At 37.0% G+C, this 21,938-nt stretch overlaps 1 pseudogene; it reads left to right on the top strand.

The window, feature by feature from the left end:
• Positions 1–470: 470 nt before the first annotated feature.
• Positions 471–21,938, top strand: part of LOC114212430 (coiled-coil domain-containing protein 43 pseudogene) — a 40,186-nt pseudogene continuing 18,718 nt past the window's right edge.

Below are 21,938 nucleotides of genomic sequence, written 5' to 3'. Positions count from 1 at the left end.
AGGCTCAGTAAATATTTGTTGACTATTTGTCAGGAATTCTCAACTGGGGAGTATGTTTTCTAATGAATTTATTTACCAAGTATTTCCTGAGCACTCACTGTGTGCACAGTATTTTGCTAGGTGTTGGGAAACTGAAATGAAAGAAAAATTCCTGCCCTAAGGGCTCTCAAAGACTAATGGGGAGATAGCTTGTTCACCAAACAATGACAGCACTGTGATGGAAATCCTAGTTAGACATAAGCGCAGGTGTTGTGGGAAGAAAGTTCAACTACACCTGAATACTACAGTGGGATAGCAGGTATGAGAAAGGAATGCATGAGGCAATTCCTGCTGTGAGCCTTGATGGCCAAATAGGAATGGCCCTAATGGTATGATTCCTCCCCTGGCAGCAAGGTGCTCTCACAATAGGCAGTTTGATTGGAGAATCTAAAGTCAGGCAGGGATTTGTGACACCCTCTGACCGTGCGATCATGCTGCTTAGAAGCAGCCCACTTTGTCAAAGTAAGAAGCCAGTTCTGCTAATGATAGCTGCCACACTGTGGAGAAATCCAGATTTGGGTACGTCATTGGCCAGTATTGGTTTATGTGTCTCTTTTCCTGTTAAACTGTGGGAGGCTTAAGGGAGCCTGGCACACAGAAGGAAGTAGAGGAAGTGCTGAATGGGTAGACAGGAGGGAAGGAAGAAGGAAGGGAGGAAGAGAGGGCTGAAGCCAGGAAGCAGGGAAACAAGGAAAGAGGAGAAACCAGTACAACAATTTGTTGTTGTAAGGAGTTAACAAAATAGTGACAGAGATTTTTCAGGGTTTGGATTATTTTCTGCTATCAAGTATGTCCAGTGCTTGGCAACTTTACATTTTTAAAATCTGTGTAAAACAGGGAAAATTGCCCAGATTTCTGACTTCTTTTGGTTTTTCTCCTATAACATTTTTGATGCAAACATAAAGCCTTATAAACTGGCAGATAATGCAACAAGGCTGAATGGAAACTGGCTGGCTTCAACTTTATTATTTGAGGTCAGAAAGAAATGAGGCTTGAAATAGCAGCCAGCAGGTCTGAACTCACCAGGAATCAAATGAATCAGATTTGGTATGAGCTGAATTGTTTGGTTTTGTTAGTTCTTTTTACTAAATACAACAACAACAAAAAAACAGTTTTAGAGCAGAGATTCTATAATTGCTTTTTTTTTCAGTCTTATAATTGTCTTGAAAACAGTTATGGCCATTTTGTCATTCTGCTCTGGGCTAAATTTCAGTCTGCATTTGACCAACCATATTAGAAATGCATCAATAAATATATTGATTATATGTGGTATTTCCTGCATCAGTCTTAGGAGTGTCATTTAGAGAAAGCCAGAGATTCTTATTTTAGCACATGTGTATATACATACAATCTTTTTTTAAAGATTTTATTTTTTATTTGAGAGCGAGAGAACCCAAGTTGGGGGGAGGGGCAGAGGAAGAGGGAGAAACAGACTCCTTGCTAAGCAGGGAACCCCACATGGGGTTCAATCCCAGGACCCTGGGATCATGACCTCAGCCAAAGGCAGACACTTAACCAACTGAACCATCCAAGCACCCCAACATACGATCTTATTACCATGTGTATATAACATTTAATGAGGATTAATTAAAAAGCCTACCTCTTTTTTCCAGAAATTCTCAAAGTATCTGTTGCTATCTAATGCCTCTCCCAAGAAAATGTCTACTGTTGAATCAAAGGCATCTATGCCATAGTGCATCATGTAGGATGCACACTGAAGTTGATATGGCCCAATGGCTTTGCTTCCTAAGTATAGATATGCAGGTAGGATCTTATTTTCTCCCTGTTTGCCACATGCTTTGTTTACTAGCCATAGTTCCCTAGGCAATATTGGTAGTTCCCTCCCCCAACCCCGCCTTTTAGACAAAATGCCTACATAAGCCAATAGCTGTCTATTGGTCAATTTACTTTTTCCAAGGTGTGCTTTAGCTTAGATATATTCCATTTCTTCTACTTGACTCATTTTACATCACTATGCCCCACATCACCACCACCCGTTCAGTGTGGTTGACTATGATTCATGATTCATTGTCCTGATTCATTGATTACTGTTGAACCCTTGTCAGAATGATGTTTGTTTTGTCCTAAATTTGCATTTGATAACTTTTAGAGTATACACTTCAAAAATATTATATTCCTTTTATTCTGGAAATATTCCATAGGATAATTTGAGATAAAGCAAGCTGTAGCCTTTTGTTGTGAAGCAACCTAGGTTTTACTCTAGAAACCGTAATTGCTTTCGAAACTCATTTTGTTAAGAAACGATGTGTTCCATTTTTATCAGTCTATAGAGTGGTTACTTAACTAACAACATGTGGCTCTCCTGACGTCTCTGGAAAAAAATTTGTCCTTCAGGACTTCTTTGATTCTATGTAACTGAGGCAGCAGAGTTCCATGTTGGCTTTCTAATCTGGACTACAATAAGGCTCATGACTTTATACAGCATGTAGCCAGCAGTCTCCTTCAAATTGGTAGTCAATAAATGACTTTACTGAGTAGTTAAATGAATGATACTATTTATGCCATGCTACATAGTACAGACAGCGTGAAATCATGTCTGCATAATTGCCCCTAAATCTTACTATAAATGAAAATATTAGTGTCTCAGTTTTTTTTAAATGTCAGAATCTTTTTCACTAAAAATGGAGGATTCTCCTGCATGAACAGAGCAGTCTTGCTTTGACTCTCATCTCTCCTTCTTTCCATGGATCTCAGCCTTGCTAAACAAAAAAAAAGTGAATTGAAGTGTCTTAGAGAGCAGACACTATATAATGCCACTGTCCACATGTTGCCTCCTCTGAAGGTCTGTTTCTTTTAAAATAAATGGCAGTAACTATATTAATAGTGTTATGCTATCCTTTCTATACAAAGATTATTTTTATCACCATCAAGAATGAGGTTGAGTTTGTGTTGTTTATCCAGGTAAGGGAGATGAGTTTTTTCCAGAGTTGTTAATAATCTTGTACATTATCCCATGCACTGGCAGAAACATTGTTTGGGAGTATGGGAGCAGCCTATGTCTGTGAAACAGAATGTAGCTAAACAGGAAACACAGAATTTTAATCCCCAGTTCTCTGGACAGCTGAGCCAAATAACCATATGTTCTCTTGACGTACACTCTAGCAAGTATCATAGTATTTCAAGATGGGAAAGAACTTAGAATCCATCAAGCTTAAAATCCTTTTAAACATGTAGTTAAAACTAGGTTTGCTGTGCAGAAGAGTCCCAAATAAAACCCAGCATAGAGATATGACTAAAAGGGAAATAACAGGATAGTGCCTCTTGATGGTTTAAGCTTTCAACTAACTCAGTTCATAAATTTACTATATTTACTTAATAATTTTTGTTAAGTATGAAGAGTCTTCAATGAAACACTTATCATTGATTTTTGTAATTATGTAGATAAAAGTGAAAAAATAAAAAAGTCTTATAATTGTAAAAGGCTAATGTAACCTCATAAAGACTTATCTTTCCAAAGGAGTAGACTCTGTATAGTGTTGCCTCTCTTTATCAACAAAGCTAGAAATAATATCTGACAGGTAATGATACTCCTCTGTAACATATCATTTCTTTGTAAGAGCTCAGAAAACCAAATGTCACTGAGTGACATATGAAATCTGTAAGTGTTAATAGTGAAGGCACTTTTCAAGCATCTATTTTTTTTTTTCTGAAAGACATGATTAGTATAAGTTCTGTGGTAGACTGGAAATAGGTGTCTCCCTTAACAAACTTCTGGGAACATTAAATAAGTGCCAATAGTGACTATTTTGTTATTCATCAAACATCTCTTGAGTTTATAGACTTCAAGAATCTTTAGCATAATTTATGGGTTGGATAATAAATATTGTTCTGTATGTGAATCAAAAAATATCTGGCTAAGTTCTTTATTTGGATAGAAATTTTCAAATAAGTAAAAATATCGATCACATTTTCATACATCTTTGCTGTACAAGGTCTGTGCCATTTTATTTGTATTTGATTTACCACAAGAAAAATAATCCTGACTTCTTAATAAATGTTTGAACTTAAAAATTTGATTCCTAAAGGTGTTATATAACTTCCATAAGGTTTGTTTTCCTCATCGATAGAAGCAAATAATAATAGCATCTACCTCACAGCATTATTATGACAACTAAATGAAATAATTCATAGAGGTGCTTAATATAGTGTGTGACACTTAATAAACAACCAGCAAGTACTAGCTTTTAGTTATATTTTAGATTCAAGCAAGAGAGAATTTTTAACAATGACACAAACCATCTTGGAAGTATTTAGGCTTAGAAGTCACTATTTATTGAAACATTGTAGATGGGATCCTTGGAAAGTTTGGCCTAGATCAGTATGTCCCAAATCTGTTTCAGAAGAGAATTGTTGAAGGCAATTTTAAGCTACAAATATGAGTGCTATTCTAAGCCTAGTCTATCAGACGCTCCAGAACTGAGGCCTGAGAATCTGGATTTTTACCACCCTCTCCAAATGGTTTGCTTTCATGATTGAGAACTACTTGTCTAGATAACTTCTAAAATACTACACTATTTGGATATTCTGCAAATCAATGTCTAAATCTAAAGAGACAGTTTTTATAATAAATGGAACATGCACAGCTTTCATATTTGACAGCTTTTTATACTGCCCCAAATCTCAGACATGTATATATAAATGAATAATAATTTATGCTAATGAGACACATTGCCTGAGTGCTGCTGAGTTCATTGGAGGATGGTTGTTAGAGCTTTCTAAAGTACCACATGTACCTGATGTATATCATCGTGGTCTCCTTGCAATTACTGATTCAGCACTTCCTAAGCTGATGGTCCCTGGAACACTGTTCTGCAAAACGTTTTTAAGAAGCCACATAAATGACATTTTTCTTCAAATAAATTTGGAGAACAGTTTTCTTCAGTCTAGTACTTCTCTATCCCATGACTTATCAAAGCCTTCAATATGTCATTGTGGATTGTAACTCTCTAGAAGAGGGGTATAATCCGGCACATCACAAGCTATTTAGATCATGGGTTCTTTATGGGCTGTCTACGTACTGGCATTCTTAAAAACTGTTTTACAGAACAATTTGGAAAATGCTATGACTTCAACCAATATGTGCCAAACACAAATTTAAAATGTTGAATAGTTTGAGGTAGAAAACATGACAGAGACTGATTCAGTAGTCATTTAATCTTGAAAAGGAAATATGTTACAGGGAATATTTTTTGAGATTCTGAACCTATATTGGATTTTAGTATGAAGATCTTCAACTTTGTTCTGAAATAGAGCTTCTTATAAATAAATTATAATCCAAAGAGTTATCACTTCACTATATTTACTCAAATTTCTGAGACATTGGTGGAGAAACTAGTCTTTGGTATTGTTAAAAGGCAGCACGTGGAGACTATACCAGTTAGTTTTAGAAAGACAATTAATTAATTGGTTTACACAGTAATTTATAGTCCAACAACAAGCTCAGTAAACCCATAAAGTAATAAACAGGCATAATAAGATAAACTAAAAAATGTTGAACCAATCCATTTCACTTCTACAGAGAATCCAGGATGCCATACTAAAGAGCAATACTGGTTTGGCGGGGTATTTTTTTGTGTTAATGAAGAAAAGATTACAGATCTATCCATTAACTTGAGTGTCTTGGTCTTTCCATGTGACATAGAAATATGTGAACCTTAGGGCGCCTGGGTGGCTCAGTTGGTTAAGCGACTGCCTTCGGCTCAGGTCATGATCCTGGAGTCCCGGGATCGAGTCCCGCATTGGGCTCCCTGCTCAGCGGGGAGTCTGCTTCTCCCTCTGACCCTCTTCCCTCTCGTGCTCTCTATCTCTCATTCTCTCTCTCTCAAATAAATAAATAAAATCTTTAAAAAAAAAAGAAATATGTGAACCTTAATATCTTTTTAGATGAATCCATGACCACAGTTTTAGGCCCACTAACTTTCTTTTGTAGTCATGGGATTAAAAAAAAAAGTGTCATTTCATGTGCATAACGTTTGTCACAAGTAATGGGAGTGTTGGGTTTGTATTTTATAAAAAAATAAAGTGCTCTCATAATTTACTTTATGGTAGAATGAGCCTGTCATCCTTCACTGATCATATGGAATTATGAAAAAAAAAGTAAAAAGGGCACAGTATATTGAGCTCACACTTTACTAATCACCTTACTTGTTCAATCATCAACTGCTCATGCTTGCAGATAACTTCTAGGCCATGAGCACAACCCTGTCATTTCAACAGAGGGAGGCTGTATCTATATGCATTTATGAACTTTTTTCTCAATCTTTTTCAAAAGGTGGGACAGGATGGGCAGAGCTTGAAGATTCTAGTCCCTTTGCATCGCACAGGCTAGTAGAGATAGTTGTTTAGATTCTTGACATAGAGAATAAAAACGGACATTTCTAGAAGATAGATAGGAAGCCATGGCATAACTAAAAAGTTGCTGGGTACTAAATCACTGTGTGGACAGTGTGAAATTGGGCAGGATTTTTCTATTCCAACTTTAACTTCTGCAGAAAATGGTCAGTCAAGTGGGGCTAAATGGATTATAGCTGTTCACTCAACCTGTGAATCCTTGTAGTTTGGGGATCAAGCTCATCATGTATTCTCAGGAAGTCACTCGGTCATGCTAATAAATGAGGAAGTATTTTTATTATCATATAATTTCTGCTAAAAACCTACTTAAATACTTTCATGATGCCATTCAGCTTTCAAATCCTGCAAAGTCGCTGTTGAAGGCTGTAACAATTATTGTTTGGGTTCTGCAATGACCAGAAGACCCAAGTGTGGATGATTCTATAGTCTAAGCACCAGAAGCAGATTTGGCCTGAGGCTCATAAGCTTTGTACTTCAGCCCTTGTCTTGTGTGGTCCTATCTAAGGGCTTGCACCTAAAGTTGTGATTTTAAAAAATTATTTTTCTGACAAAAGGGATCCCCGACATTGTATAAAGTTCAGATGTTACAAAACCTGGATCCACCCTTTCTTGTTCCTTTCTTTTCTTTATCTCTACCATTACATATATTCAAGGTAATCCATCAGTCTAGATGTTCAGGGGACAAATGGACAATGGGACAAATGACAGCCTTATAATTTCTGAAAATACTATGACCCATGACATTACAATTAGTATCAAGCTGTAAAAGTTTTTTTTCTGACATATTAATTAAGAAAAAGCTTCTCAAGTTCACTTTATTCTAGGAAAGTGTAGGGATCCATTCTTTTATTTATTTATCTATTTATTCAGGACACTTTTATTCAGTAACTGTGTTGTAACATGATTTTAGGTAGATACAGAGATAAAGTGTAATTGAATAAGAAGATACTTGCTCCTCAATTTGTTCACCAGCTCTGCCCTGGGGATGAGCAAGGAAAGTACTTAGTGAAATTCTCAAGTATAACGTATTTAAAAATAGCTTATGTGCAAGTATTTTGTGGGGTGTTGCCAATTTATGTTCATATCTCATTTGGATCACTTTATTATGCTTAAGTACAATACATATTATAAGTTATTAAAAATGGCAAATTATTAAGTATAACAAGATGTTAATGAAAGGAGTAAGGCACAATGGAGCTACGTTTTACAAATCTGACACTCCTTTTATACTCAAGAATTAAATACTTGAATATAAGTTGTGTGCACCCTGAAAAAAATTTCCTGAACTCTCATTTGAAAATACATACTCAATTTAGATCAGATTCCACTTGCTTAAAACATACTAAAACTTCACAAAGAACAAAAAGTGCTTCCAAGTTTCTATTCGGTGCCCAGGCATTGTCTTTCTCCAAGAGTCACCTTCCTTTAATATATCTGGGAAGGAGAAATTTAAGCCCATGTCCATCCACTTGCTCCCATGTCGGGCTCTTCTCCACCACTCTGATCACCCCTCAGGGACGCTACTTTATCTGACATACATGTAATGAATTCTTGCCACGGATCAGGCATTGCACGAAGTGCTGGAGAACCAATAGTGAGCAAACTATGCTTCTGGGTTAATTATATAATCACCAACACAGATTACAAACTAGCAAGTGCAAGGTATTAAGATATGATTGAAGAATCTCATCCTCTGGGTATAGGGGAGCATTTTCTGTGCAAATAACATTTAAAGTGAAATCAGAAAGGTGACTTGAATATAATCACCCGTTAAAATAAATAAGAAAAAGCGTTTTAGTTGCATCAGACCTTGCTAAAATGTGTTGAAATATGCAAATAGTTATTCTCAAAATATAGGATTGTTTCCTAGACCAAAGAGGAAAATCTCCCAAATGAAACCCTCTACACATACCCCAATTTCTTACTTTCTTCCCTCCCTGAGGACATTCTTTTTCAATCCTCACTACCAGCATATCTTCTCCCTTCAGGGAGTCAGCAAAACAGAATAACGACCAGCAATGCATTTACCAAAGTCTAAAAGTTATTTAGCCTGAAGTAGTATTACAGACTACAAGTAAGGGAGGTGATGTTTCTATACCCCAGCCTAAGACATCAACTTGAGCTCGGTTTGGTCACTCTAAATCTGGCAGTCTGTAAAGTTTACCCACTGGCATGAGACAGAGATATACCATTTCATAAATACATAGTCTCCTAAGAATAACGCTGACCCTTGAGCTCAGTAGAGTTTCAATTCAAATTCAGGGAGAATATGTTTCCCTAAAAGTCCCATAATAGGCATAGGGGCCTCCACTCAGAGTAGAGGCAGTGTTTTATGTAGTCATTCACCTTTTAGATTGTGCCCAAGGCATAAAAACTGGGACTCATGTTAAAGCCATCCCCCACACACCAATGCCAACCATCTACCTAGCCATAGAAAAATGAAGCAAAAACTTTACATTGATTTTCCTTTATAGTTTGGAGCAGGTAAAATTCTTAATCAGGGGATGCCTTGCTATCTTTGTAGTTGGAAAGAAGGCAGGTGAAGCCTCTTTTACCCCCAGCAATGAATGATTAGGAGTTGCTCTTACACCCTACACTTATATTGTGGATTGGGGTTTGCCAATTATATCAATATTCCCACTGATGATGTGGTTAAGAAAAATATTTAGCCAAGATGAAATTGACTTATTCTTCTCCCTTTAGTCAAATATTTTGGGATGGTGCCTACCTATAGGACCAAATGTTCCCATTGAGGTTTTCTATCTCCCACAAGCCCTGAATAGGATTCTCCCTGTGTAAAAGGCCTTTCCCAGGCTGAGTGTTATAGATGATCCTTATCATTTTACAACTCAGCACATTCATTGTTTCATTATGGAGCCATCAAGTAACAGGGCCCACAAGCAAACACAAATGCAGTCATCTCAACTGTTTGACCATCAATACCCATCCCTGTGGGCACCCAAAGCACTCTGTAGAAACTGAGTGAACGGCATGAAACCTTACAGGCAACACGATTGGCCTATGGTCTGCTTGTTTGGTTTGCACTGACTAAGCTTAGAATGATAGTTTTTGTGTTTGACAATAGAGTATGGTTTACAGCTCTCCTGTTTGCTTTTTTACAACAATCCTCACCATTTTACTCTACTTGCCTGAAACAGCCCATTCATGAAATACATTGTGAACCTGGGAAAGAAATCTGCTAGCTCCTACCCTGAATGGTCCTTTCTTCTCACATCCTCTTGCTCTAAATATCAGACCCTCTTTTGGTGAATGCTAAGTCAGTTGATACCTAATCATAGCATATGGCCATCTGTAAAGAAAACAGGCTTTTTAAAATTTTTCCTCTCTTGGATAGAATTCTTCAAAGTGAAAGATTTGCTACATTGCTTTTTAATATGTTTGGGAAATACTGGCTATTTCCTGGTGGTATCCTGGCAGCGACAATAAGAATTTTGTAGTATCATTTTACATGTCATCCCTAACACTGTTAGAGATCATGAGTCATAATTTACAACACTTTAAAATCACATATCTTATAGGTAGTCTCAGAAATCTATTCAACTATTAATTCCATAAATTTGGGACTGGAGTTCTAGATGTCACTGCTTCAAAAACATCCTTCCCCCCCCCACTACATTTTCTTTCTTTTAGTGCTATAGGAAGCTTCTCAGCTTCCCCTGGTTTTCTGGCCTTAGAACAACTCCATCAAGCCTTACTGTAATACTGGAAGTTCCCTCAGGACAAGATTTCCCTCTTTTACTGTAGTTATTGTATATTTGTTAGTACCTTGTGTGTGGTCACTGCGCATTAAATATCCAATGACTATGATTTAGGCATCAAATGGAGAGACAGTGCAATGAGAATTCCACATACATAAAGGGAAGTTACAGGAGTCCAGACAGGGGGAGTTTGTCTTCCGGTAGGTAATCTTATCAGAGAGAAAAAATACATTTATTTTTTCCTCATCGAAAGTTTGTGATCCAAACACTGCTGAAGCAATTCAAGAGGTACAAAACATATTTGCTATGGTCTCATGGATTTTATCGGATTTTAAGTTTTCTCATTGGGAAGAAGATTCAGAATGCTGATTTCCTCATAATTTCTTTCACAATTTTATTAAGACTAAAATTCTATGTGATTTTAAGCCTGTGCATTTATTCTCTTTCTTAAAAGCTTTTCATTTTGCCATCTGATGAATATTGGAAGCGAGTGGATTATCTGGATAAAGAGAATTAGTTGAGGTTTGCATCAGTCAAGAGAGTAAAGCCACGAGAGGCTTTGAAGGGAGTGCCTTACAATATAAATGGTCTTAATCTCCCGCAAGCATTGACTTTCCAGAAAGAGAATTTTCTCAAGACTAGTGTTTTTAATCAGCTAGATCTGCAACAAGATTGAAAGTAATGCTGGTGATAATGGGAGCAGCTTGTGCAGGAGAAAAAGCAGCAAGCAGTCAATGATCTGATTCATTAGGAATGTTACAAGTTGGAGAGGAGGGGGAAATTAAGAAGTCTCTCAGATCCCCTAACTACTTCTACCTCTAAAACAGCCATCTGAAGACATCCCCACCTGAAGTGAAAATGTACCATTTGGAGAGGAACGAGTTATTAGCTGGAGGAGGGTGCCCAGAGAGATGTTGGAAATGTAGACAGAGCTTTAACAGTCCCAGTGTTTCCATTTTTCATGCCAAAAAGGATCAGTGCCAGATACAAAACAGGTGGAATTATTCTAGCATGGCTTTGAAGGCAGAAGGGAGAATGGCATATGTGTTTTACCTGAGATAGTAGGATAGCAGTCAAAGCAGATAAGGTTACAGCAATATGAGAAGAGAAATGGCTCTGGCCACAAATTGTTGGAGTCTCAGCAACGGTGGTCTGGGCCCCTGTCCTTATACTTTTTTTTTTTTTTTTTCCCCCAGAAGAGAGAGGAAAGTGCTTCTGAAGTGCTTGTCTCCAGGGAGGGGAGGGAGGTGGGTTTTTTGGTTTGTTTTCATCTTTAGTAGCATGCAATTAAAGAAGGAGAAAAAGTAAAGGAAACAAATGCCTCTAAAATTATTTCAGTTATATTTTCTTGAGTTTCTGTGATTTTTCAAATGTTTTCCTCAAGTGTTTCTACAAAGAGGAAAATAATTTTCAGTGGGAAAGAGGAACACATAACCAAAATCATTTCACCTCCTACATGCAATTTGCCTTGAAAAATTTGTGGTGCATACATACACATTTTGCCACACACCCTGGGGCAAAATTGTTACACCAATACTATTCTACCCAGGGCACTTGTTAACAGATGTAAAGTGTGATCTGATAGTCACTACTTTTGGCAACATGCAAAGCATAAGTTGAGCTTTCAGGAAGAAATTGGTTTAGCATCTCAATATGGAGTGCCTTACGTGCTCAAAGGATGTGTTCCCACCACTGCCTTTTGTCACATCTATAATCACTTCTAGAACTAGGACTTTACTGTACAACCTGGACTCCCACCGGGAAGGGAGTGACTGGAAGGTCCCTGCTTTAAAAACAGGCTCAAAGGATTTCATGAAATGATTATTAGCCAGCTACACTGAAAACCAGAATGTACTGAGGACTTTACCAAATACTGAGAGAAATTATATTAAATAAAATAAATAAGTTATTTCCTCTGAGTGTAGTACTTTTCTCCTTTTCTCTTTGTCTGATGAATTTCTACATTTCCTTTGAAACTCTTGACCTGGATAACTGGGTAACACACTTTATCTTCTGATTTTCCCTGCTGGACTGTAAGTTCCATGAGGATATGACATCTCTGTCTCCATGTATGCCCAGTACCTAGCATGGGGTTGGGTGGAGCTTTTCAATATAGGGCCACCTAGTAAATATTTTGGACTTTGTGAATCATACAGTCTCTGTTACAACTACTAACTTGGTCATAGCAAACGAGAAGTCAAAGACAATATTTTTAAAAATGAGTGTAGCTATATTTTAATAAAAACTTGCTTACAAAAGCAAGCCATGACCTGGATATACTCTGCAGTCTATAGTTTGCTGACTGGCCTAATACAAAATCTGGCACAAAATAGTGGCTCAGCAAGAAGGTCTTTCAATAGTGCAGACTGAGTTGATGGTGGTCTGTGAGGGTGGAGAGGAGGATGGATTGGAGCTACTTGGTGATTGGATGAGTGGTGATTTGATATGAGGGGTGGGCAAGGAGATGATAAATTTAAGTTTCTGTCTTATAAAGTTGGCATTAAAGAGAAGACATTTAAGTTATAAATAGTGGAACTGGGTATGTTAGCTGAAGTGGGGAGGGAGGGATGAGTTATATTTGGAGATACTGAATAGGAAAAATAATGTAATATATTCTATAACAATGGCTCTTAGACTTTAGTGTGCATCAGAATCAGCCAGAATGCTTATAGAAAACAAATTCCTGGGTTTACCTCCAGAGTTTCTGATTTGGTGGGGGGACAATAATTTGCATTTCTATAATGTTTCCAGATGATGTTGTAGATGCTATAGAGGCCACCTTTTGAGAACAACTGTACTAAAGAGATGTGCCAGGGTATGTTTTGCATGTCATCACTATTGAGAGTGAATGAAATAGAGAAAGGGTCAGGGACAGGATTTAAGGATATCATAGATGTAAAAATTTAGAGCCCTTTGAGACTAGAGAAAAATTTGTTTCATCTTCCCATGCCAGACACCTTTCTGTAATGAGGAGTCATGATGTCATCCCTGCCCTCATCCCAACCTTCAATCCCATAGTGTCTCCTTGGATCTCCTGATATGGTACCAAGCTCATTTGGTCCAGTCCTATCAGACCCAGATTATATTGCTTTTCCTCTGTTTCTATGGCCTCCATAAAAATGGCCCTCTCATCTTCAATCTACTTAGCAATTTTCAACATTTGAGCCTTCTTTCCCTCTTGCTTAATGTTCCTGGCACATTCCTAGACTTTCCTACTAGATTGAGAAGGCCACCATCTCTAGTCAGAATCAAAAAAAAGAGACATTGCTATTAAACAATCCAATTCCCACTGATTAGCAAAAAAGATAAAGAAAAATATTGGAAAGATGGCAAGCAAGAGGAATATCAGAGGAGGCCTCAAATCTCTGGAACTTCAATCTTTGGTTAATATTAATTAATATTAATAAAATATTAATATTGTTGAGAAACCTCTTGTAAACCTTTCAACTACTAAAATTAGAGAGATTTCTGGGGTGTAGACTTTCTCTGTTTTCTTTTTTTGTAGCTCTTCCTCTTTTCTCTGTATTGTTACTATTTTGGTTATAAGTTAACAATTAAAACAATAGCCAGTATCCATTGAATGCTTACTTCTAAGTGCAAGTACTATTAATGTACATTTTCTTATTTTATTTTCACAACCACCACTGAGGTAAGTGTTTGTATCTCCATTTCAGAGAGATTTAGAGAGGCTAATTAACTCACTTATGATCAAATGGTTAATAGGCAACTATAAGAGAATTTAAGCCAGGACCTGAATGACACCAAGCCTAGTCTCTTGACCAATCTTCAGCTTCCCAGATTTCCTTTCTCCATCCTGCATGCATCAAAAAAAAAAAAAAAAAGTACAGTTGCTGCATTTTTAAGGACTTCACTGCTAATCTGTACATGGATGTAGATAAGGTATAAAAAGCTTAGCAAAGGGGTGCCTGGGTGGCTCAGTCAGTTGAGCCACTGCCTTCCGCTCAGGTCATGATCTTGGGGTCCTGGGATCAGGCCCCACATCGGGCTCCCTGCTCCACGGGAAGACTGCTTCTCCCTCTTCCACTCCCCCTGCTTGTGTTCCCTCTCTCACTCTCTCCCTCTTTGTCAAATAAATAAATAGAATCTTAAAAAATAGAAGCTTAGCAAGGTTTCAAAGTTGAAAAGCTATTTTAACATTTTCAAGATATTGATCCACAACTGGATACAATCTTATAGATATAGACATCCAGTTGAAAGACTTCCCTCATCATTTATTGCTAAGGAAGGAGTCACCAAACCTTCCCCATCTTACTCCAACATCATTATTGTTCTTGCCTTCAAGAGAGGAACAGGCTGACTACTGCATAAAAGAAGAGTCCCTTTTTTAATACTTTGCAAGGACAAGCAGGTGGTAAAGGAGAAACTTACTTTGGTTTGATGAGATGCCAGTCACACATATCTCTAAGTGGAGATGCCAGTTACAAGGATAACTTTGAACACTTAGATGCATGCTCACCCTTAAATATTTATTAGCATTCCAGTGGTGTGAGTAATATTCATACCAGAGGGCCTCAGCAATCATATAGCTCTTCCTCTATGAGAACACTAAGCAGAGACCGTCACAGCTCCCCTGGTTTTTGTAGTCCCCTTACAGTTAAGCAATGTGATATAAGGAGAAATAGTATGTGTCACTTATGAGCAAAGCACTTAAGATCCAATAGACGGCCTTCTAACTGTCTTTTACATGGACTTGGAAGACACATAGGCCAAGTATTGCAAATGGCATAACCATAAGATAAAAGCAGCCTGGATTCCTGAGTCACCACATGGAAGAGAGCTATCCTGGACTGTCCCTTAGCCTTGGGTGGACTCCATATGAGTGAGAAATAATATTGTTGTTGTTTTTACTGTGGATTATTTGTTACTGGACCACAGCATTATTTATCTAAACTATTGCCAGTGATTTTATTTGTACTAATTTATTTACTCTGGACTGGATCAAATGAAGGGTTCTGTTGGTTCCACAATATATCTTCACTCTTAGTTGAAAAAAAACCATGGCTAAGTCCAGAGCAGAAAATAAAAACAAAAAGTAAGAAGGAAAAAAAATCAAGAAATACCATTCAGAGTAGAGAATGCTTAATTCATATAGACAAATGCAAAGAACATAGATTTTAAATGAACACCTATAATTCAAGAAAACCATGATTCTAACAGCTTAAAAACAGTATTGGATAATATAAGTCCTAAGGGCTTAGAGAAGTGTTTTTACATTGCTTACTAAATGGTTTTCTTAATTTAAAGACATGAGGAAGAAGCATGGCAACATTAGAATAAAGGAAAAAAGCAATAATGTTGGAAATTTTGAGGGAGAAAAGTGGTTTGAACATTTGTCACACATAAAATGTAAAAGGAAGAGCATTTAAACTAGATTTTTCTCTGAAATATACACAGCTTAGGCTTTCAAAGAACAAATAAAGGCATGTAAGCTGAAGAGGGTAGACTAAAGTAGAGTGCATTTTAACCATCAATCTTGGGGTGACAGAGATCTGAACAACTGTAGTTAAGTGTGGATCATAAATAACGTGTTACCATCTCTGCAGCCAAAGACAAATAGCTTGCTCACCAGTAAGAAATTTAGGAGAATTTGTGGATGAAAACTTTCCAACCTAAGGGACAAGGACAAATAAGCTCATATATAAATAGCTGGCAGCCCCATTCTGTCTCCTATTCGACTCCTCCTATTTTACCATTCTCCTATAGGTGTATCTGTACGTGTGTGCATGCAAACATGCACTCATGTATGTGCTCATACGCACAAGCTCCTGCTGCTTACTGGTCTAAAGCAATTGGTCATTTATAATTAGTAGGTGTTTTATGGTAAATAAATGTTCTTAACCAACTGAGCCACCCAGGCTCCCTATGGTAATAAAAGTTCTAAGTGTAGAGGCAAGTAAGAGTTTTAGGTCTCCTCCTATAACTAGGTTACATGAAAATGAGGCTTTAACAGAAGGAATTTGGTCACACATACTAACATTTACTGGTAAAAAAGTGCAACTTATTCTGTAAGTTCCTTTTAGTGGTTTGACCCTACCTATGTGAAAGATTTGCTTGAGGAAAATGCAAAAATCTGTTATCAGTAGGATTCAGCATGGTGACAAATATGCTCAGAATCACTGGGTATACCCTAGACCAGTTCAGATTCTGGCCACTTCCAAAAGGTATAGGTAACCTGGTCTCTAGATTCTTACACCCCATTCCTGCAAGGGCAAGAAAGTCTGCCTAATATTTCTTGCACCCTTATCAATAACAAAAAATAATTCATAATACACATTATGCTAATCTGATGCTAATCAGACATAAGAATATTAGCAATAAAGATAGCTGGAGTGCATATCTTTGGAATGTGGGCTTCTGATTAGAAGATTTAAAATGCTAGCTATCCCTGGAGTATGTTCTCTCAATTAGGCCAACTGACCTCCCATAGGGTGTAGATTAAATTAATACAAGATGCACATGTATATCACACTGCCTATGAAGAAATATTGTCAAGGATAAAAGAAGCACTACATAAACATTTCAATCCATGGGGATGGATAAGCCATAGATTTCAGGACAAATAAGGAGAACAATTATCACATACTGATATAAATATATTATATATATATACATATACGTGTGTGTATAAGTATTTAAACCACCTACTAAAGAGTTTGCTCAATTACTTGAATTATTTTGGTAAATGACAAATCTATTAAAGAGGTAGGACTCTGCAAATAACACTTTTTTTCCTTGTTATTGTCAATGGAAGATAGGTTGAGTGAAGATAAATACCCTCATTGACTATCTTTTATGAGAGCTTTTTGTGGTGTCGTGGTTAGGCATGTGACCTCCAGAGTCAGATGGTCTGGTTGAAACCTTTGTTCTTCCGTCTATTAATTGTGACATTAAACATATTATGTAATGATGATTTATAGTCTCAAAATGGGGATGATAACTCTTATGGATGCTGTGAAGATTAAATAAATAAGATTAAAGATAAATAAATAAATAAGAAAGATTAAATAGCATGCTTAAAGTACTTAGAAGAATCTCTAAGATAGTAAGTAGTGCATACCTGTTGTTATTTTTATAACTGATATTTTTATTATAACTTTAGCATCCAAATTCTGTATACTTTCCTGCACTACAGATGTGATTTGAGAAATATCAAGATAATAATAACTATTTCATAAGATTTTGTGTAGATTAAGTGACATAATGTGTTTGAAGCCCTGGAATACATCAGTGACCCACTAAGCAATAGCAGTCATGATGTTCAGTAATGTTTCACACAGAACTGAGTTTTTGCAGTTGCTATGTTCAATCCCTGGAAATTCTTCTGGGCATCCCAGCCTTTTCTGAAGGGCAATGTCCTAGAGGAAAGCACAAAAACTCTAGACCCTGAAGATCTACAGAGACTCTGCCTTAGGAACCTGCATGCCTTCCCCTGTTTCCCCTATCCTTCATGTACCAGAAAGAACACTGGGTGGAGAGAGGGATTATGCATCCATCATTGGGGTGGGGGGGTGAGGCAAAAGTGCAGATCCTGTTCTTCAGCATTGAAAATGGTGAAAGTCTTAAATACTGAAAGTCAGAGATGTAAAATTTAAACTCTAAAATAGTACTGATACTTAAGCAGAGCCACATCAATTTCACTTTAGTTGAATGGATTTGAAAAGCTAAACTGATAATCCTGTGAACATTTTCAATGTGTAGCTCTCTCATTTAGTATGTTTAATCCACTCTCCTAGGTCATTATACAAGTGTTTTGTTTTATGCCATGGGAAATTCTGATCTTAGCTGATGAGGTACTCAGTCACCTATAATCTTGTGAGAGCCACAAATGATGATAATTACAATTTATGAAGTAACCTAGAACGAAAAACACAATATGCTGAGTTTGAGCTGAGGTAATTGTATTTTTACTTCAGATCAGCAGAAAATTCAAAAAAAGGTAACACCATTTGAGCACTATTTCCAATTTCATCTTCTCAATTGTATTAACTACAATCATTAAGGAATTGCTGAAGAAAAGATAAGAGCTCTGCAAGTTGACTTAGAGCATCTGCATAGAAAAGAGAGAATAAACAACGTACAATCAGTAAAAAGCTATGGAAGAGGCAAAGAAGGTTTAGTGTGTTGGAAACAATATTGAATTGCTACTGAAGAACTTTGAAATTTAACAAGGTCACCTCTAAAGATCTGGGTGACCTTGAACTTCCCACTTCTCCTCTCTGGGCCTCTTTTTCCTCATTGGTTAAATCTGAGAATCCAAATGGGTTACCACTAAAATGTCTATCATTCTTGAAATTCTGTGAGTATAGAATATGTAAGCTATTATTACTTTAGTATGAATAAATATTACATGTATTATCTGAGGCTATAGGCAATGAGTGATTTTTTCTTTAAATGTCTTAAACAGATTAGTTTCTCTGAAGTCTTCATTGTACTTTCTGTCTTACCAAGGCATCTTTCATCTTCCATGGTGTCCTGGGATTCCCTTCTGGTATCTCACACATATCACAGGGAGTCCGCTATTAGTTTTTTTGTCCCACAGCTATTATAAGTATTTGCTGTTCAGGAATCATGTCTAATTTGCCTATTTCTTCTGTGCTTAAGAAAGGCATGGCCTTTAATGTGGAATGACAGAATAAACAAAGGAATGACTAAGTGAATAAATGACTGAGTGAATGGTTTGATATCAATGAGACAGAAAGTAAGTAAAGAGACCTCAAGTACCAAACCGTTCAATGCAATTCACCATTAGAATGTGTCTTCAAGCTCCTATTTCATGAGGTCCTCACAAGATACTCCCCAAAATGGTTCTTACAGCACTTGTTTCGGCTGACAGTAGTCACATTCCATGAAAATGACAGTGGGCTTGAGTATCTTTAGAAATAACTGTTTTGCAAAACTAATTACCATCAAACAGCCATCACAAAACACCTACCTGAGTAGGAATGGAGTAAATATATAAACCAAAACTTCCTCATTTATCTTGGGGGTTGGTAGGCAATGGGCCATTGGCCCAATGTGCTTCACCACCTGTTTTTGTAGAGCCTGTGAGCTAAGAATGGTCTTTACAGTGGCCACAATAGCCAAACTATGGAAAGAGCCAAGATGTCCATGGGCAGATGAATGGATAAAGAAGATGTGGTATATATATATACATACATATACATACACACACACACACACACACACATATACACACACTGGAATATTATGCAGCCATCAAAAGGAATGAAATCTTGCCATTTGCAATGATGTGGATGGAACTGAAGGGTATTATGCTGAGTGAAATAAGTCAATCAGAGAAAGACATGTGTCAGATGATCTCACTGATATAAGGAATTCTTAATCTCAGGAAACAAACTGAGGGTGGCTGGAGTGGTGGAATGTGGGAGGGATGGGGTGGCTGAGTGATAGACATTGGGGAGGGTATGTGCTATGGTGAGCACTGTGAATTGTGTAAGACTGTTGAATCACAGACCTGTACCTCTGAAACAAATAATACATTATATGTTAAAAAAAAAAAAAAAAAAAGAAGATAGTAGGAAGGGAAAGATGAGGGGGAAATCGGAGGGGGAGAGGAACTATGAGAGACTATGGACTCTGAGAAACAAACAAAGGGTTCTAAAGGGGAAGGTGGTGGGGGGATGGGTTAGCCTGGTGATGGCTATTAAAGAGGGCACATTCTGCATGGAGCACTGGGTGTTATAGGCAAACAATGAATCATGGAACATTACATCAAAAACTAATGATGTAAGGTATGGTGATTAACATAACATAATAACATTTAAAAAAGTAAAAAAAAAAAGAATGGTTTTTACATTTTTTTAATGTTTGGGGGAAATTTTTTAAAGAATAATATTCATGGCACATGAAAACTATATGAATTTCAACCTTCATTGCCCATAAATTCAGTTTTATCAGAACACAGACATGCTCATTCATTTGTTATTGTCTGGCTGGCTTGACGTCACAACAGCAGAGTGAGAACTTATGACAGAGACTGTATGACCTGCAAGCCTGAAATATTTACTGTTTATCCCTTTACAAAAAAATTGCTAAGTTTTATTCTATCTGATGTTCAAAGTTCCTTTTGTCCTATCAAAACCAAATTGCAGTGATGGCTTTGTGTTTAGGAGAGCTGCTTCATCTTCAAATGGAAAGTTTCAGTACCTGCAAAACTTGGAGAAGGTTTATATTGTCATTTCTTTGTTTCTTTATTTCTTATTTTATGGAAATAGGATACTTTAAAGAAGAGATTTAGTATAATCAAAGTTTTTTTCACATTATTTTTATGAAATTTAAACCAAGAACTATTGTGAGCAATTAGCTTCTTTAAAATAATACATTTTCATTTAACTTAAATTCATCACAAATTTATTTATTTATTCCACATTTTCTCTTAACCCAAATGACTTATCAATATTTTTTCATTCGATTTCAAGCAGGGGTCTGATAAATCTTTTTTTTTAAGCTTTTATTTATTTATTTGACAGAGAGAGACACAGCGAGAGAGGGAACACAAGCAGAGGGAGTGGGAGAGGGAGAAGCAGGCTTCCCGCTGAGCAGGGAGCCTGATGCAGGGCTCGATCCCAGCACCCTGGGATCATAACCTGAGCCAAAGGCAGACGCTTAATGACTGATCCATCCAGGAGCCCCTGATAAATCTTTTTCAAAAGACATTTGCTTGAAAGAATTTATAAAGTATCATTGAGCTGTCCATAAAGTTAGCATGGTGAAGCACAAAAAAAAAACTCTTCTTCAATGAAATTAAATGATAAAAAGACTTCCCTTAAGCCCTTTCTCTCAAATTCTGTCTGAGGGTTAATTGTTAGAAAATAATAATGACTAGGGCGCCTGGGTGGCTCAGTTGGTTAAGCGACTGCCTTCAGCTCAGGTCATGATCCTGGAGTCCCAGGATCGAGTCCCACATCGGGCTCCCCGCTCAGCGGGGAGTCTGCTTCTCCCTCTGACCCGCCCCCCTCTCATGCTCTCTCTCTCTCATTCTCTCTCTCAAATAAATAAATAAAATCTTTTAAAAAAATAAAAAATAAAAAATAATAATGACTAGCTGAGATTAGAAAATTATCTAACCCCACCAAATAAAAAGTCTAGAAAATCACAAATTTTGTTTTTGTAGCTATTTCATTTGTGACATTTTTACTTTTTATCAAAATGCTGTTCCCCAAATTGAGAAAAAGTCTCCACCAGATTGATTTACTAAATATGCTAATTTGTTCCATGGGAGCAAATCATTTCTAAGTAACTTCCATATATGATCACATTGTAAAACTGCTGTACTCAGTATATTTAAGAAAATGTTTTTCCACATAGGCTAAATTATTTATGTAATAAGTAACCATGGTGGGAAAGCAAATCTTTCAGTTCCAAATCAATGAGAGGATGAGTTGTTATCTTGCTGATTGATGGTGATTAGGCTCTTGGAGCAGATCTGGCCTACATGCTGGTGAATGCCAAATGGCTGAAGGCCACCTCCTTCTATACTCCTTTGCTGGCAGTTATCTTTCAATGAATTGGAAGAAGCCACAGTTCCAGCAGCATGATTTTGGTTCAGTTGCTCAAATTGGCCATTTTCTTCTGCTTAGATCATTGCCCCTACCAGGTACTACCTGTTGGTGGTCGTATTATATAATGTTATATATCAATTTTACTTCATTAAAAAAATAGAAGCACATCATGACTTCCTCTTTCTTGCTTTTTTATCTGGGTGACAGTAAATATTCTATCATTAGACTCTCTTAAAAATAAAAAGCTATTAAAAATAGAGTAGCA

The sequence above is a fragment of the Eumetopias jubatus genome, unplaced genomic scaffold (assembly GCF_037043125.1).
Source record: "Eumetopias jubatus isolate StellerSeaLion01/CBP00866 unplaced genomic scaffold, mEumJub1_p1.0 scaffold_15, whole genome shotgun sequence".
Lineage (NCBI taxonomy): Eukaryota > Metazoa > Chordata > Mammalia > Carnivora > Otariidae > Eumetopias > Eumetopias jubatus.
This window is presented reverse-complemented; position numbering and strand designations above follow the sequence as displayed.